We start from the raw sequence: 17,880 nt of genomic DNA on the forward strand, positions 1-17,880 counted from the left end.
CTAAAGATCCTACTATATTCCTTACATTTTAAAACTTATTTTACGAATTGAGGAATCCATATTCCTTAAATTTAAGGGTGCAGTGCACTCAAAATTACATAACCCTAGAAATGCCACCTTCATATAGGAATGCATATGTCTATCTTGAGTGTTTTTTAAAATGTTCCCCTCATTGTTTTGTCTTTCCAAATGCCTTGACCTTGACTATGTCACAATGTGTCCCATAGTATATCCATCTCTATCCACATATCTCCACTTGCAAACGCTCATTGCAATGAGTCATGAGTGAGGCTCAAGGCCTCCCCACTCTGGGATACCACCGCCAACAGGACTCTTCCCAGCCATCCCTTTGCTGACCTGTGCCATGGAGATGCTACAGTCTTGAATCAGCAGGGCCCCTCCACCCCGACACATCCCAGCCATTCACAGATGATACAGATTTGGGGGGATCTGGGCCTGGGTGGCAGAAGAGCTGGTCAGCGTCCTGGCCCTACCTATCCACACCACTAGGACACTCTCTCCAACACTGCAGCAGCCAGGACACCCAATGCTGCCATCAGGAGGGGGCAGGGGCAGTTTTGTGCCATGTCCTCTGCTCACCAGTTCCATGCCTCCACAGCCTACCCTCCCAAGTGCTGCAACTGGTGGAGGGCTGGGCCGGCCCTGCTGCTCTCACCAGTGGGGAGCAGGACTAGCCCCCCATGACCCTAGGGTCACTTCTCTTGACTACTATCGATGACAAGGGAGAGTGAGAGGCCAGCTCTCCTGTGCTCTTGCCTTTGGGGTTGGGGGGTGTGCTCTCCTGTGCCCCCTCCAGCAGGGCTAGCTCTACCCTACTGCTCAGGCGAGATGCTGGACCCACTACAGCTGGAAAGGGACAGGGCGGCTCACCGACTCATGACACCAGGGGCAGCTCTCCTGACTGGCACAGGTGGTGAGAGGTGAGGAGGGAGGGTGTCATACCCACACTAATGCCATATCATAGCTGACAAGCAGTGAGGCCAGCTGTATCTCCCTCTTGCTCCTAGGGCTGGCTCACCCGTGCCCTCTCCCCTCTCCACCAGGACCAGTCCTACAACACTGCCCAGGTGAGGAGCAAGGCCCTCTCTCCCAAGTGCCGCAGCTCGTGAAGGGAGGGGTCAGCAACCTTTTATATTTAACCACCAGCACCGGAGTGATACCCTAGATCCAGCACTAAGTAACTTCCAACATCCAGACTCTAGCCTGGCAGGGAGCCTGGCAAATGGCTTCTTTCCTGAGGTAGCCTGCTGGAGCTAGGGTGGAAATGCCCTCTACTGTTTGAAGGTCTGTTCTGATATTCCTGACTACTCAGTGAGTGGCCAGAACAGAGGCTGCTCATTAACTCTTAGGGATGAAGGGCTTCCCAAGCAGATTCTTTCAAAAGAAATGACTGGGGTAGAAACATTCCTTTCCTCCATGGTCCCAGGTTGCTGGCTGACCTCAGAGACAACAGAAACGAGCTCTCAATGATCAGACACAGGAAATGCAGTCCACATGAGAACCAGAAAATAAGTAAGAGAGCTATATTTTAGAGACTCTGACTTCCAGAATTACTGCATTCGGATCGGTTCTTAACAGTAAAGTGTAAACTACACATGAAACAGAAAGTATGGGTTCCTGGAACAAAACAGAAATTATCCAGGAAGAGGTGTAAGCATTGGTCTTACTGCAGACTGTGTAAAATATGCCAAAAAGAACTCACAGACAACATAAACTCAGGATGAGAAGAATGTCTGAAAGGGCCAGGAACAGTCCTTCTAATGGAGATTCTATAAGGAAATTGGGCTGAATATTGCAAAGCACAGTAATTGAAACAAAGCTCGTAGGACTAGAGGCCCCAGGTCTGAGCAGACAACAAAGACGAGGACACTGAATCCAAGTGAGAAGCTGAAACTGAAAAGAACAAGGGACAAAAGAAAAACAAACAACAAAAGGCAGCCTCTGAGACCTGACAGCATCTGTTAAGATAGCAACTTTCAAATGTGGAGCCCTACAGAAGAAAGGTACAGAAAATATTTCAGGAAAAATAGATAAAAATTCACCAAATCTGGTAAACGATAAACACACTAAAGGAAGACAGACTGCACCAGACCAGACAGACAGATAGAAGCCATCAAATGCCAAGGAGAAAACTCTTATAGGCATCAGGAGGAAAACAACTCTCTAATAGGGTATCAACAGCCAACTTCTCAATGAAGCAGAGGGCAAAGAGGGGAGGTGCTAAAAAGACAACTATCGACCAAGAGCTACCTAGATGACCTTCCCTTCAAAGCTGAAGGATAGTCAAGTGGGGACCACCAGATCAGTATGTCTGCAAACCCCAACTACGCTCCTATTTGCCACAGATGGTGACTAACACATAGCTGGCCAGAGACAACCCGAAGCCCAGGGACCATTACAGATGGGAGCAGAAAGTGCAAGAGTAAAAAGTGCTGGTGAGGGCAGGAAGCATCTTCTGGACGCAGCAAAACAGCTGCACTGTGAACTCAGGGCCGTCGTGACAGCTTGTACAGAACCCGGGCCAGACCAAGCCCGACCAAATCCCAGCATAGGAGGGAAGACGGACGCACAATTCCACTCCACCCCAGTAGGGAAGCAAACAGCAATCGTTAGGTGCCGGAAGGGAAGTTTTCTAAAAGAACACATCTGATCAGCTGATTATGCTCCAGCAGAAGACCACACAGTCGAGAATATCTGGGCAGCACAAATTGGTCCCAAAGGGGTCTCGTTTGCTTTGTTTAGAACGAGTGGGGGTCACAAAGTTCAGTGGGTTGACAAAGCAGACTGCATCTGGGAAGAGGTAGGGGAAAGAGGCCAATATTGTACAAAACCCAAAACTCTCAAAGAATTAAACTTAAAACCTGTATTTTCCAAATCTCTTCCACAAATGAAGGAAAAATTAAGATTGTCCCAGATAAACAATAGCTAATAAAATGCATCTGTGTATAACTTTCAATTACAGATAAAGCAACCAGACTGAGAATCAGCGGAAGTTACAGGCCTGAGTTACACAATCAGTGAGATGCACAGGCACACCACACCTCAATGGGAGGACACACATCTGGCATGCACAATACACAACCATTGTCTATCACCACAGAATGAAGCTAAAATCAGGAACAGAGGGGACAGTGGGAAAAAGTCACAATGAGCTGGGGGAAATTTGTTAGGAAAATTAGAAACACTGTAAGATAAGCTGAATTGAAAGCAAACAGCAAAACCCAGGAAGTCAAAGTTTAGATGGGAAATTACAGCATTCAATGCCTAGTTAGACAAGATCACAGGCCAACAACCTAATGATATATTTATGGCACTAGGAAAAGAGCAAAGTAAACCTGACACTCATAGAAAGATGAAATAATATAGCAATCTGTCACTAAGTAACAGGTGAGGTGGTTAACTGTCAGGCGACTGGCACTACACATGGGCACCGACACTGAAAAAATGGGAGCAAACAGCACAGCACTGCATTCACCTTTGTCTCTAGCTGCAAACACATACCCCTGCCTCATGCCACACCTAGAGAGACTGTGCCACAGCCAACTGTAAACCAAACAGTGCCTCCATCCCTTAAACTGTTGCTAGTCAAGTAAATACTCACAGCCAACAAAAAAAGTGACGAGTAAAGGCATCTACATAGGAAAAGCAGTTCTCTATGTGTACCTGACCCTACACACACACACACACACACACACACACACACACACACACACACACACGCATGCACGCGCACACTTGCACTCAAGCATACACACACTCACGCCCAACCAACAAACGCTTCCCTCTGCGTGCCTCTGCCGTCCTATAGCTAACAGTTAAAGTAAGCAAGGTTGCAAAGTTCAAGATCAAAAATATCATTTGTTTCTAAAAACATAAATATTTCTAAAGAGGCATTCAGTCCTCAGGAAAGCCCTTAACTAGTTCCCTGTTCAATAAACACTGCCTTCTTCAGACCGACTTGTAGTGACGTGGCGGCAGGGAAGAAGGAGGTTCATCCTAGAGATAAGAAGTGCGATTTGGATGAGGAGAAACTTCCTGAGCACAGATTCCACTGTCAACAGCTTATAGGATTCAATTTTTCCTGGAAACCATATTTTTAAAAACAATACAGAAAGTTTTTAACAGTAAGTGCAAACCTTTTTCCTTGAAAGAATTTTTTCATAAGACTGTCAACTATGGCCAGTATGTGTGTGTGTGTGTGTGTGTGTGTGTGTGTGTGTGTGTGTGTGTGTGTGTATGTGTATGTGTATGTATATGTTTATGTGTGTGTATATATATATATATATATATATATATATATATATATATATATATATATATATATATATATATATATACACCCTTTACTTACACAGACAATGTGCAAAGCCAGGGTCGTTGCCCAGCTCCAATATATAAAAACATGGGAGGAAAGAAATGGAAAAAGGAGACAGAGGGCCAGCTGTGGTCATTGATGCCTTAAATCTCAGCACTCAGAGGCAGAGACAGAGGGATCTCTGCTGAGTTTTCTGTGAGCTCAAGCTACACAGGGAAGAGGCTTTGGTTTGTTTGTCTGTCTGTCTGTCTGTTTGTTTCTTGATCAAACAAACAAAACCCAAGACCCTATCTTTATTTTTTAATAGGGATTCTTGCATAGGACTTGGGTTTAATTCCCAGTGTCCACATGATGGCTCCCAATTATCTGTAACTCTGTTCCAGGGACTCTGACAGCCTCTTCTGGCAGCTACACACACAGTATGCAGATGAAATACCCACACACATAAAACAGACAGGCGGAGGGGGCAGAGTGTGGATGAAGGGAGGGAAGCAAAGAAAGGAAAATCACTGTAACTCAGAGACAAGTTTAAGCCAGCAGGGGTCAGTGTGCTGGGGAAGGAGGCCACATCCCAGCTGAATGTGCTGCCCTCTTTCTGGGATAGGGAGAAGCTGCACATGCCCAGGGATGGCCAGCAGGTGGCAGAACTACAGCAGGTGAGGTAGGACTGACAAGGGGCAGCGTGCGGAGGGCACTGAGTAGAGCCCCAAGTTAGGCGGGCAAAGTGGAGAGGGAATGGGAGCAAGTTCCCCATAGGAGAGCAAATGGGCAGCCTAGGGGGCCATCCTAGTGAGCAGCAGTACTGTGTAAATGACCAGCCAGAAGGCCACAGGGGGCTGTAGAGGCTACTTAAAGTAAGGATCCAGGGACAAAATCCCAATTGTTTGTTTGTTTGTGGAAAGCCCTGGTTACCCTACAGCAACTGGTTTGCTGTCTCCTCAAAGGAATAAGGGGTAATTTATCCTGAGCCAATTATGAGAGGCCATAATCTATGAACAGGAATTTGGGATATACCAAATAGCATGTTCTACACTGACAGTAAATACTCGAGCTTTTATTAGTAATTGAGCAAAACAAAGCCATAAGTCAGACCAAACACAATTCACTGGTGAGAATCATACAGGCTGACGACTGGAGGAAGCTAGTGCTCTGCTAAGATGCTTAAAAAGAAAAGGGGTAGACAATGACAGGAGATGGAAAATCAGCTAAGCACATGTATGACAATGATACAGCGATGCCTTTTATGTATAACTAGTATATGGTAGTGAAAACATAAAGAAAATAATAGTGTAAAAGGTTTAAGAGACAGTCAAAAGGATATCAGGTCAGACACAGAAGTGGGCAATAGAAGACTTTCAAAGAGACTTAAAAACAGTCCCCAGGTAACTGGCTCTGGATCTGCAATATTCTAACTATCCATGGTCACTAAATTTTATCAGTGATTCAAGAACTAACACAAACCCTGCTTTCTCACCACCCCCTCCCTACCTCCAGGAACTTCAATTTATACCAGGCCGGGGTGGGGGTGACTAGATTTTTCTGAGTGCTAGAACACTGTCTAACATGTATGTACAGTTCATCTCCAGAGCCCAGAAGAGTTCATAACCTAAAACAAGGAGCCTGGGGCAGCAGAGAGACTCCAGAGTCAACACGGGGATAAGAACACCTGCCTGAGAAAATGGCCAACATATAGGACGTCTGCCGAGCTCATTCAGCCTTGGACCTATAAGGGACACATCCACTGATAAAACTCTCCTCCCCAAAAGTCCCCCCTCTGTCCTATAAAGTCACAAGCCCCTGCACCTGAGCCATAGACCCCACTATCACGGAGAGGCTGGCGCTCTTCAACTGTTCTGCTTCTGCTGAGATTGGTTTATTCTTTCTTTTATTTCCATGTTACCTTGATCAATCCCAATCTAACAGAGCAAGAGGGTTAGGGAGAGAGCAAAGCCAAGGGGTCTGAAACCACAAGAATAGATCTTTAGCAGCTGGGAAGTGTCTCATCAGACTTGGGTGCTGGCTGGCTGTGGGTATCTGTGAACAGTGGAGCCTTTCATTAGTAAGTGATGTTTCTATGGAAGGCAGTGTTTACCTTGGACAATCCCATCTGGGCTGTGGTAGCGTGAACCGCCTACCTGGTATTCATGGTAAGGTGTGAGCTGGGCTGAACAGTGCTGAGATCAGTAAGAAGAGCTGCTGCTGTGAGGACCCTTAGATAGCACAAGGGGTGTGGAAGAAAGGCTGAGATCTTTCAGGGTAGGTCACTGAGAGCAAAAGAACTGCCCTTGTGCCCTGATTTGAGATCTAGAAAGTCAGGGCACTGCCAACAACATGCCTAAGAAATACTCCAAATTCACAGTGAGCACACAATGAAATACTATCTATCTTCAGAGCTCCTTTTTTCCCCTGAGGAGAAAAAGGAGGGCTAGGAGTGTCAACAAACATTGTACCACAGGTTACTAAGCTACTGGGGGAAAAAAAAGTCTATCCATGTTGAAATCTAGGCTTTAAAAATGTGCCTGAGAATGAAGCAACCTTTATTAGTTACCATGGTAACAAGCCTCATTTCCCTGAGGACAATTGTTTTTGTATCACTGAAGTAACTTGGGGTGAGGGGTAGAGATCAAATTCCACTCTGCGTGGTAGGTCTGGATTTCCAGGGAATGCCTCTCCAAAAGAATCGTCACCAGAGCAGCACGACTCCGGCCAGGAACCTGCCCCTAGCGATCTGCTAACAGGAAAAGTTTGAGCAATGGGATCAGTCAATGTCTTTCGGTAGTTTTTACAGTAATTTGTTTAAAGGATGCAAATGTTCCACATGGAAAGACCACTGCAGAGATTCTGCGAAAGTGTATGAGGAGTAACTTAAGGAAGAAAGCTCTCTCTGCTTACTAGATTTCTGATCACCGGTCACTCCTACACCACGTTCAGCTCACACAGAAGCTACCTCCACCTTCGTAAATGCTCAATACATTTGAGTGCCCAGAGGCTTCCAGTGCATAAAGGCAGTTCAAGCTGGGTGCCACTCAGTCCCTGCTCCCTTCTGCCACACAGTTTGATTCCTCCAATCAAGGGCCTTCCTATGAAAGACCTACACCGCTTTGCTGACTCACAGACACCGTAATGTTCTTAGATGCAGCAATTCTCAGGGCCCATCTGTCGCCGGCTGAAGAAGTGTAGTATGCCACAACCTGGCACGGGGGTTGAGTGCAATTACTGCTCAACAAATATTATCAGCCTTTGGTCACCTGAAGTCACACAGGAGCCAGTGAGGTACACACATGACCGCCACCTCCCCTGGGCATTTTAACCACCTGAGACATGTCTCTCTTATTCCAAAGTAAAAAGGTTCTGGAAGAACCTTAACAGTTTACATTGATTAAAAACCATAAGCAAGTGGCATGATTGTCAGCTTTGAAAGTACTTTGAAGTGGATAAAATAGACCCTAAAAATGAAGCTAAAGGGACCCATAGATCAAGTGCACATGCGGAGGAAGACAAGGACTGCGCTGTCATCTGTCGGCACTCCAGCAGTGAGGTTACGGGGTCAGGGTTCCTACAGGAAGTACCATGATGGGAACAGGAATAAACTCTCCTCGCAGCTCTGGTGCAGGTCACTGTGAGCACGCCCAGTGCTCCTGCGCCTCCCGCCACCTGTGTCTGGGCTTCAACAGTGCCGTGGCTAAGACTTTCTATCACCAGTTCTTGGGGGAAACCATAAGCAGATTTTTTTCTGTTTCTACTGTGTGCCGTGTTAATGTTGAGCAAACACTGGAACACAGAAGCAGGTTTTCTGGGAGAGTCCTGGGGTAGCTAGCAGTCAGGGTCCAGGAGGAAGTCCCATGGGCTTTACTGAGGAGCTGAGATAGTAAACAGTGGCCATGTCTGCAAAGTGTCCTTGGGCTGTGGTCTGGCCTTTGTGTGTTGTTCCCTCAAGCTGTGATCTGATTTTAGTGTTGGGCCTATTACACAGCTTCTGTCCACCACTGCTTTGGGCTTCCGGCTTCCTGGACACCCTCCTACTTGTGGTGTTTCTGCATATTACCTCTCTTTAAAGAAGAACCCTCATATAAGGTCCTGGGGCTCCTCGGGCAAGATGAAGCTCAAGGATTCACCCTGCAAGGACACATGACGTCAGCTGTCAGCACTAATCAGCAAGGCTGCCCGCCTAGGAGACAAGGCGTCCTCTGACAACTTTGCAAAATGTTTTTGAGTACTTTTATATTTAACTCTTAAAAACACTGCTGAATTTACATGCTGTAATACTGATTTTTTTTTTTTTTTTATCACATACAGTATTTAACACATGGGACTTGCTTTCAATAGGTTAAGGGGCTGTCTAAAAGGAAAACAAAAACGAGAGAGAAAATAAAGACATTTTAGGTACAGTGAGTAGCAAGAGTGTGACAGAGATCAGAGGCTCGCAGAGTCCTGGTTGTTAGCCATGTGTCATTGTCCTCACAGAAGCCCCCACAGTAAAAGAAAGAAGAGTCAAACCCTTGACCCGGGTTTGTGCTTATCAGCCCTGCCCAGAGGGAAAGCTCTAGAAGTCACTGGAGGAATGAATGGTCTGTCTCATCATACCAGTATATAGCAGTACATACCAGTATATTCCTGCTACCTGTGACAGTGACAGGCATGGGGTGAAGCCTCCAGGGGAACTTCATGAAACACTGAGCAGCAAGAGAAGCCACTCAGAGAGTCCTAGCTGTCAGTGTCCCCGATCTGCAGGTGGAGCCAACTGTTCTCTTCCAGTGGCCTTAAATCTCCCAGGTGTCCTTCTCCAGGGACAATGAAAGACAGGCTCTTTCTGAGGAGGAAAACGTTCTGGAAGGAAATGAAGCCGCTGGCTTTACAATGCTGGTTAACTATGGAAAAGCATTAAACCATACTCTTGAAATTGCAGGTGGGTATGTGTGGTTAAAAAATAAAAACAAGCAAGTGGCACACAAGCTCTACACTCAGGAGGTAGAGGCAGGAGGATCATTCTAAATTCAGAGCCAGCTTATAGCAAGCTTGGTCTATGTATGAAACTGCAGGCCAGCTAGAGAGGCTCTGTCTTTTTTTTTTTTTTTTTTTTTTTTTAAATCTAAATGAATACAACTCAGAGGAATAACTACCTTCCTAAAATCGCTGTCTTCATCGAGCTGCCAATAACACCGCACTCAGAATACAACAGCAAGATGAGTGGCCCGAAGCCATCCTGGCCAAGTGGACAACGGCCACTCCAGAGCAGGGCAGCGTTAAAATCCAACTGAAACTTGGGCTCAAAGAATCAGATGTGATGCCCTAAGAAAGAAGGAACAAAGAGTCTCTGAGCCAGGGTTGATTGTGATGGGGTATTTCCAACACTGACTCTGACAGTAGTGGGGAGGGAACAGGAAGGAAGGAAGGGTCACTGCAGCAGGTTTGTTAGCCCATGGTTAAAAACAAGAAGACACAGTAAGCGCAAGACAAAAACACAAAGTCAAGTCACTCTTCCAAGGAAGCTCAGTGAGCCAAAGCAGCAGACAGAGAGAGACCTGAGAGACGCCATCAATACCAGGAAAGGAAGAGTATGTGCCTAAAGTCCAAAACCAACCAAGCCAACCAACCTGCCAGTGTGTTCATGAGTAAACAATCACAGATCCCAAACCCAAGACAATAGAAAGTTTGTAACAATTCACCTCCAGGTTTTAGCCCTAAGAGCTCCTGTTAGACTCTGGAGGCCCTGGTACCCCTTTAACCCCACGCTCGTTTGACTGTACCCCTTTAACAGCACGCTGGTTTGAATATAGAAGCAAAGGCAAAGGTTCTAGTCAAGATGCTAAATGAAAGTCTCAAGAGTGACCTTGAAGAGTGCTGGTGAGTGACAATAAATCCTGCCCTGTGAAAAGACGCCAGCAAAGGAAACCTGTCTGGATAAAAACAACTAGATTTCTTTAACACAAGGCAATCAGTGCAAAATCCAATTACATCATCTAGAAAAGTCTCAAGTGTCCTATCTCATACTGTCCTCAGGCAGCACAGGAACAAAAGCAAATCCAGGCTGACTCAAACACGCAACTTCACAGAAGACCCCAAGAATTTCTCCAAGAACCTAAACACAGAGAACATGTCACAACTAACAACAGACATGTGGCATTAAATGGCACTATATTTGTGCTTGCGTATGTTTGAAATTGTTCACAATAAATTGCTTCTAGATTATCTGAGCTCTTGATACTTACCATCAACTGTATACAGCTGTATAAACACCCTCATTTGGGAGTACAGAGATTATAAATAGGAAATTGTAGTGGACATTAACTTGACATTAACACTAAGCACTTGCCATCCACTTTGCAATTTTAGTTGGTGTACTAGCCTTCGTTGACACTAATGAGGAGGTAACAGATCAGCTGACCTCTGACTTAGAGAGCGGCAAATCTTACACGGGTTCTATTGTTAAAACTCTGGCCGGTCAGCGCCAACTATCTAATACATGTACCCAAATGTTAAGAACTCTGTACACAGTACCAAATTCTCCCACCAGGAAAGAAAATGTTCTCAGCGACATTAAAACTTTCCAGTATACATCTATGACAGCAGCAAAGAGCAGGACGGAGCGGATTAGAGCAGCATCGTGGTGCACAGGCTTCCTGAAGCAGAGAACTGAAAATGTCTATTTCTACAATGCTGGCCATAATTCCATAAAAAAAAAAAAAAAAAAAAAAAGACTTCTCCCAACTACAAAACAATATGTGACATGAAATAATTCAAGGCTCCACAATACATAACTCAGTCGCTTTGAACATGCCCTCTTTTATGACAGAGACAAGCACTGGGTTTCTGGAGTCACTCAGGCCCCTAGATTACGGAGTAACTGGAACAAGCTGGGCAGGTGGCTTAGCTGTGAGTGGCACTTGCTGCTGCTTAATTATAAGGACAGGAGCTCAGATCCAGTACCCATGTCACATGACTCACAAAAATCTGTTAATTCCAGCCCTTAGGATCTGCCACCCATTTCTGGCCTCTAGCAGCATGTGAACACATTTTCTTAGAGTGACTGGAACTATGTCTGACAAATTTAATACAAAACTGACGTTCTGTACAAAGGAACCAGGGACATCAATGACAATAAATGGTAATAGAGTAAAACTACAGCTTTACTCTAGTCAAGCGAACATACAAGAGTGGCCCCTGCCCTCCAAGATGATGTTTTGATATGAAGTCATGAATTAGAATCAATGGCTGAAACAACAAACAAAAAAACTCTTGATATCCTGAAGAGCCATAGAGAGAAGGGCATAGTACAGCACGCCTTTAATCTCAGCACTCAGAGACAGAAGCAGGAAGATCTTGGTGAGTTCAAGGCCAGCCTCATCAACACAGTTCCAGGACAGCCTCAGCTACTCAGTGAGACCATTTCCTCAAAGAGGGTGGGGTAGAGGTAAAAAAGAAGGAAGACAGAAAGACAAACCAAAGCATACAGATAGCATCTTCCCACAATCAATGTCTTGCTGTGGATTTTTAACAACCTCATAGTGAAATCACATTAGCTTTCCTTCACACTGAACCTTTCCTATAACTGCCCGAGTTAGTCATCACTGTCCCCAATGTGTCAAATGCTCGGCACAAAGAAATGTTAATAAATCTTCAACAGTAAAATGCCTCTACCTGCTGGCTGCAGAAAGAACTGATTACTTGTTGATCTCCTTGGTTTTGTTGTACTTACCGAAAAGCATGAACGTAAACTGGGGAAATGTACCCAGAAGCCGGAACACAGAGCCTTCCTTTGTTAGTGAACCTATGCTGCTCGGAGTGGGGATAGGGAGCAAAGGAACAGCTGCAACTTAATTGTTTCCTAAAACCCTCAAGAATTCACTAAAGTGCACAAAGGTTTGAATGCCTAAAACTGAGTGAAAGTTGAGAAGCCACACAATCCCATGCACTTGAGGCCACTGTATAAGGGAAGCTTGCTGGGGAAACCCCTGCTCTGTGTAACATGCACCAGTGTGGAGAGGAGGCCTGTGGAGAGCAGAGTGTGAGCTTAGCCGTCACGGCATTACTGCCAGCCAGCACTGTCCCACAGCATAGCTTCTCATGCATGGTACACAGGCTGTGAAAATGGTTCTCTCTGAGAACACTGACATTGCACAGACACTCACTCTAGTTACTCGATGCACTGCTAAGTTCTGACTTGCATTTACCCATGCATATTAAATTAACCAAAGTCAGAGAATAATTCAAGTAGTAAGAGCGCCTCTACCACCAATAAATGACTAAGCTGTTAACCCCACCTCCACCCTTAATCTGAGGTCAGTCCTGTCCGCTGTCTTCACTGCCCCATTTCACACTCACTGCTGTCTGAGACACTGCTAGACTCTGAGCTCCTAGTTCTCCCTTCCCTGGTCTGCAGCAAGCCACTGAGATGACCTAATTACAAGCCACTCAGTACTCACAGGATCAAGTGCAGTTCCAGCATCTCCCTCCCTCTTCCGGCTGCTCCTGCCTACACATCCGCCTGCAGCAACAGCCCAGGCTAAGCTGCTCTTTGCTCTCTTACCCAGCAGGTGTCAATGTCTAGTTTCATAGGTCATGAAGAACAGCAAGAAAGACAGCCAACAGGGTGAGTTACACAGAATGCCACTGCCGTTCTATTTGCAAATAAAAAATATTTCAGATAAGAACTTATAATTTGTTAGTATTTTCATTTTATTGTTTTAAACAGCTATGAAATATGATCCTACAATTTTAAAACTTACACAAATTAAATTTAAAAAATGAAAATCCTGGTTGCATTGTTCTGTGTGTGTCCCCACACACGAAAACCTGCATAAACTAGTTTGCTACTTTGCTGTCCTGATCCGTCATTCCTTTGAGAAGGTGCACACTGGCCTTCTGCTGAAGTCTTGTCCTCCCCAACCTCCTCCGTCCGCTAGTGAATCTCGATACTCACCGTACCGTGGGGACTTTTCCAACTTTAACAACGGCTGACAACCTAAGCATCTCAGAAGATGGATATTCTGGCCATGTATGAATGTGTGCATGTCTGCACACTCAAGATCAGTGCTGGAAGTCCAACCCAGGTGTGATGTTGGTGCTGAGTATGTACTTGACAGGATTCAGAAATGCTATGGAAATGTGTCTCTGGGTGTCTACGGGGGAGTTTCTCCACTACAAAACCAGGTCATGGTCAGTTCCCTCTCAACTGCCTCTGGTAGAAACAGGCCTGTTAACTCAGGCAAAATAACTTGATAAGTATAAAGGAGGGGGCCTTATAGTCTACAACCAACAAAAGACAAAACTGTCTCTCTGATGAGAGTGTATGTGGCACTTCCACAGTTGAAGGAGGAAGTGAGTCCACCCCGTCCAGATCCAAGAGAATGGAGAGTGCGGATGTGATCAAAGCCGCCACCTCTCCCCGTCTGTGATTACATATTTGAGATAATCCTATTAAAGGAGGCAAGGCTGATCTGAGTAGTTTCCATCCATGGTTGCCTGGCCACTAGAGGCACCGTGCGCTGTAAGTGGAAGTCGTGACAGAGACCACTGTGCATCTCTTGAGGACAAGAAGCAAAAAGAGAAAATCAAAAGGCTAAGCCCCAGGGAACTCTTCACTGACTAGTGTTCCTCCTAGACCCCCACCTCTTAAAAACCACCTCCTAAAAGCACCGCAGATCGGTGACAGTGTACAGACAGCTGTCATTTAGGACACTGGGTGCTTTCCTTCTTTACAGTCCTCAGTCCTCGCACAAGTTCTAGGATGGACCCTGCTTACAGTCTCTTTCAGAAGCAATGTGGAAACAGTAAAGACAAGCCCTTGCAGACTGAGAGCCTCTTACCAGATGTTAACACTGGGTGTGAAACCCAGTTGTCAGGTTTGCTTGTCTGACACAAGTGAATCCTAGGTTTAATCCTGAGCACCACATAAAACAAGATGTGGCTGGCATGTGCCAGCACTTGAGAGGGAGAGGCAAGAAATCAGAAATTTCAAAGCCCAGCTTAATAGTGAATTTGAGGTTAGCCTGGGCTACATAAAAATGTTTGAAAATTAAAGAAAGAAATGCTTAGGGCCAGAAGTGTTTCATGTTTTAGAATGCCTGTGCATTTATCATTAATAGCTCAGGACCATGACTCAAGTCTAGAGACAAGTCTCACACGGTCTCCACAGCCTCAGTGCACCTGCATTTTCACTGTGACTCAGCCATGGAATTCTCCGCTTATAGACTTACGTTGGTCCTCAAATGTCCCAACTTAGAGCAGTGCCAATTTCAGATTTGGGAGGTTCTGAACCTGTGCCACAATTGTTTCTGAAGTTGTTTAACCAGTAGGACAAACGTAGAAACAGAAGCATGTAACACGCTTAGTACAGAGAAGCCAGGGTGGGAAAGCTCCTGGCACCCCGCATTCTAGCCTCGCCTGTAGGTGCGGGAGAACATAGCACCCCGCATTCTAGCCTACGCCTGTAGGTACGGGAGAACATAGCACCCCGCATTCTAGCCTACGCCTGTAGGTACGGGAGAACATAGCACCCCGCATTCTAGCCTACGCCTGTAGGTGCGGGAGAACATAAAGTCCAGGCTGTCATGTGGCTGTCACACAGAGCTGTTGTTCTTCACAGGTTTACAGAGAAAACAATGCTCGTTTATAAGTCATTGGCTGTCAAGTCTTGTCATTCAGAACCTTGAGAATACCTCTCTGGGGTCAGATCTCTATGAACCTTGTTGTCCTAGCTTTTATTGACTACAGAGGATCATCTCATCCAAGTAACATCCCCAGTGGGTCAGCAAATAAACGTTTTAGCAAAGAAATCTCCCTTGCTCTAGGATCTGTTTCTTAGTAGTGAAAATATGAAGAAAAAAAAGGTCTTCTGAAGTCTCACTATGTGATAGTCATTGCATACACTAGCTCAATTAACTCTTGCCTGGATTCGTGATATTTTAAGAGCCTGAGTATAAAGAAGCTAGAAGGTTGCTTTTGTCTTCATTTCCCTTCCTTCCTTTCCTCCATCCCTCCTTCCCCTTCTTAGCCCACAGACTCCAGAATCTCCAGGCTTCTCTCATCCCAGTACTGACCAGGCCTGACCTGTTAGCTTCTGAGATTAAGAAAGATCAGACACATTTGAGAGTAATGTGACTACAGACATCTTCCTCGTTCTAAAGCACACACTAAAGTGGCTCTGGTAGTTCCTCCCATAACTCCAGACACCCCGCCTCCTCCCTTTCCACCTACTGAACTTCCTCTCCAGGCATGAGGCAAAACCTTTCTTCTCTAAGTTGCTTTGGTCAGTTATTGTTGTAGCAAGGAAAGAAGTGACCTACACAGAAAATGGGCCATTGATGTTACTAAAGCCTTTTAGTGGTTGTCACTTAGAAGTGAACAGGAAACACAATCACGAAACAAAGCAGTCAGCATTCTTCTACCCTTTAGTTCTGAAAACTATGTCTAAACCACAAAGTCCGGGACGAACAGGTTAGTAAATTTCCTTATTTGTTTTGTTTTGGTTTTCAAGACAGTGTCTTTCTGTGTAGCCCTCGACACCCTGGAACTCAATTTGTAGACCAGGCTAGCTTCAAACTCACAGAGATCCACACTGTCTCTGAGATTAAAGGTGTGTGCCAAACCTTAACAGGAAGCTTTATTAAGTCCTTACACTGAGCCAAGCAGTTTGAATGACTTTAAGAGAATTCCCTGCTTTGATCTTTATTAGAGCCCTATAAATTGGTATTATCACTACGTCCCTTAGAGATGATAAATGGGACAGAGACATAACTAATCTGTTTAACCTCTTAGAAATTAAAAGTAGCCAAAACTGAAGGAGCTGAAAGGGTTGCAAACCCATGAGAAGAACAACACTATCAACCTAACAAACCCTCCAGAGCTCCCAGGGACTAAAACACCAACCATTGAACACACATGGAGAGGCCCATGGCTCCAGGTGCATATGCAGCAGAGGACAGCAGTGTCTGGCACCAGTGGGAGAAGAGAGAGGCCTTTGGTCCAGTGATGGCTTGTTTTCCCAGTGTAGGGGAATGCTAAGGCGCTGAGGTGGAAGTGGGTGGTTGGGAGAGGGAGCCCCTTCATGGAAACAAGGGGAGGAAAGGGAGGATGAGAGCTGGGGGAGAGGTTAACATTTGAAATATAAACACAGAGAATAACCAATAAAAATGAAGAGAAGAAAAGTAGCCTAAAGGATCTACACCCAAGCGGCCCACCTCCAACCCTCAGGCTGGTCACTTGTGTCCTCTCCTGCCATGATAAACTGGTCTTTTTAAAAGTGCAGACACAGATCCAATTAGCAGGCATACTGAAAACATACTAAAAATAATGGGAGGAATGTGAATCTAATCAGTTATATAAGTGTAGATCTTTTACTTACTTCATTCATTAAAATGTGTGCAAACACACACAGTAAATAGAGTTTTGTAAAAAGAAAAAAAAAAGATTAAGAAAGGACAGGGTTCACTCAGCAGTCAGAACTGAAAGCAAAATTTCTCCCATTCATCAGTTATGAGAACCAGACATCCTTCTAAGCGCCTGAAGCCATTGTAAATTTCAAATTATCATGCACACGAGGAAACATTGCTGCCGGAGTCAACAGAAGGTCCACACCACACGCTTATAAACAAAACTAGACTAGGAACACAATAGCCGTTGAAATCGAACTTAAAACTCCCCATCGCTCCCCATCCGCAGGAGCTAACTCCTCCACACTCCAGCCTGCAGTACCTTCCCAGGTGGGAAGGCTGGAGAAACCAGCTGAGAAGTCACTTCTGCCTAGAGGCCAAGGTCAGGCCTCAGCACGCCTCAAGGGGCCAAGGGGACACAAAGGACCACTGTTTCAGAACAACGGTCCACTCTGCAGCTCTCTCCCACTCTTTGCCGGCCCCCACCCTACCCCATACACATTATTAGAATTCTAGACTGCCACCCCACACCCCTGCCTCACTCCAAACCCTGCAAGCAAATAAAAAAGAAAAAGAAAGAAAGAGAAAAGGTAAATTGTAACTTCTCCCTGTTTATGCTGGAAGAGAACTAACCATGACCTACACAATCTGACAATACAATCAACTAAAATGAACCAACCACCACTCACTGGGCAGAGGAGTCAACACCACACAGAGAAAAGATTATTTTAAGGGAAGTGGAAAAATCTGAATAGTTAGAGTAACTATAAGAAATATTTTTAAAATATAAATTCTCTGTGAACACTCTCTGTGATCCAAAAGATTCTGCTACCACTGTCGGGAAAGTTACTGCAGGAAAGTGCAACGCCAACAGAGCACGGTATTTGAAGGTGACCGCAGACCTGCTGCCCCAAAGAACAGTGTCGGTGAGGTGGAGACCTGCGTGAGGAAACCCTGACCTACTGTCCCTGGAGACCCAATCTTGGGTGTACAGGAAACCAATGGAAAACAAGAAACGACACACACAACGAGAAGAGGGGACTGCTCAAACACACGAGGGTCTCTGTGAGCCTCCTGCTGCTGCTACCAGAGGACAGTCAGGATACTGTAACGAATGGAAATATGCTGGCTCACATTTCTGGAGGACAGGAAGTCCAAGGTCAAGGTCAAGGG

General features: G+C 45.4%; 1 protein-coding gene across 1 annotated transcript in view; it reads right to left on the reverse strand.

Annotated features, from left to right (window-relative positions):
• The window catches only part of WDFY2 (WD repeat and FYVE domain containing 2), a 123,150-nt gene that overhangs the window by 71,992 nt on the left and 33,278 nt on the right, over window positions 1-17,880 (reverse strand). The window lies entirely within an intron of this gene.

Source organism: Micromys minutus, assembly GCF_963924665.1.
Source record: "Micromys minutus genome assembly, chromosome: 12".
In the NCBI taxonomy this organism is placed as follows: Eukaryota; Metazoa; Chordata; class Mammalia; order Rodentia; family Muridae; genus Micromys; species Micromys minutus.